Source organism: Eulemur rufifrons, chromosome 28 (genome assembly GCF_041146395.1).
Source record: "Eulemur rufifrons isolate Redbay chromosome 28, OSU_ERuf_1, whole genome shotgun sequence".
In the NCBI taxonomy this organism is placed as follows: Eukaryota; Metazoa; Chordata; class Mammalia; order Primates; family Lemuridae; genus Eulemur; species Eulemur rufifrons.
The window spans coordinates 47,511,516-47,512,607 of NC_091010.1; the positions used below are offsets into that span (position 1 = coordinate 47,511,516).

The 1,092-nt window shown below is 47.3% G+C and overlaps 1 non-coding gene across 1 annotated transcript; it reads right to left on the bottom strand.

Annotated features, from left to right (window-relative positions):
* Positions 1–643: 643 nt before the first annotated feature.
* LOC138376751 (U6atac minor spliceosomal RNA) lies at positions 644–769 on the bottom strand. The gene has a single exon (XR_011231726.1). It is a non-coding gene; the product is annotated as a U6atac minor spliceosomal RNA (small nuclear RNA).
* Positions 770–1,092: the final 323 nt, after the last annotated feature.

The window sequence follows — 1,092 nt, forward strand, 5'->3', positions numbered from 1 at the left end:
AGGCAATGCAGAGCTTTTACACATTTGCATCATAAACAGCTTCCAAATCTCTGGGTGCCACCCCTACCCTGTCCCACACTAGCAGTCTTCCCTCCTTTTTTCTCTTTCCTTCCCTCCCTTCTGCCCATCCCCTGCTCCAAATGCAGGGGTGAGGGTGGAAAAGGAGAACTGAGGTGTGCACATAGGATCCCCAAGTCCCTCACTGCTGACTCTACTGTCCAATGCAGGGAGTGGGCTTCCTTAGAAGCAGATTCCACCTCCTGCCCACCACAGAGTAGCACTGGGCCATTGTACCCCCAAGCTCTCCCCAAGAGCCCTCGGCTGCTGGCTCTTTGAGGGTTCCCATGTGGGTTCATATGCACAGATATCCCTGCCCATGTAGACACACACACAAGTGTGTACACCAGATACATGACCACTTAGGGCTGGCAGAGGGAGTCCTGTGTGAGGATTTTTCTTTTTCCAGCTCTAAACTGAGACAAGTTCCCAGCACCACACCCCTCCCCAGTTCCTTTAAGTTTAAGGACCCCTGTTCCTTTCAGGCTTTACTTGCAATATCATAGGCTCTCTATTTGATGAATGAATGTTTGCTGAGGGAATGAATGAATTTTAGTGGAAATGACTGGGCTCTTTTTTAAAAAAAATAAAACAATGGTTAGATGTCACAAAGTAGGTGGCAGTGCCTTAACTGCATGCATGTTGTCCGGCCTAAGGGCCTCTTCCATCCTAGGCAAGCGGAGTGCTAACCTTCTCTCCTTTCATACAACACAGCATGGGATTTATAGTCGGACAGACTTGGTTCCAATCCCAGCTCTATAGCTGACTAGCTGTGTGACCTTGGCATCTGGTTTAACCTCTCTGAGCTTCAGTTTACTCATCTATAAAACGAAGATAATAATATCTCCCTTGTAGAGGTTTTGTGAGGGCGAAGGGAGATAACTATTTTTTATTTTTTAATTCTTTTTTTTTTTTTTTTTTTTTGAGACAGAGTCTCTCTCTGTCACCTCACCTGGGGGCTAGGGTGCAGTGGCATCAGCCCAGCTCAAGGCAACCTCAAACTCCTGGGCTTAAGCAATTCTCCTGCCTCAGCCT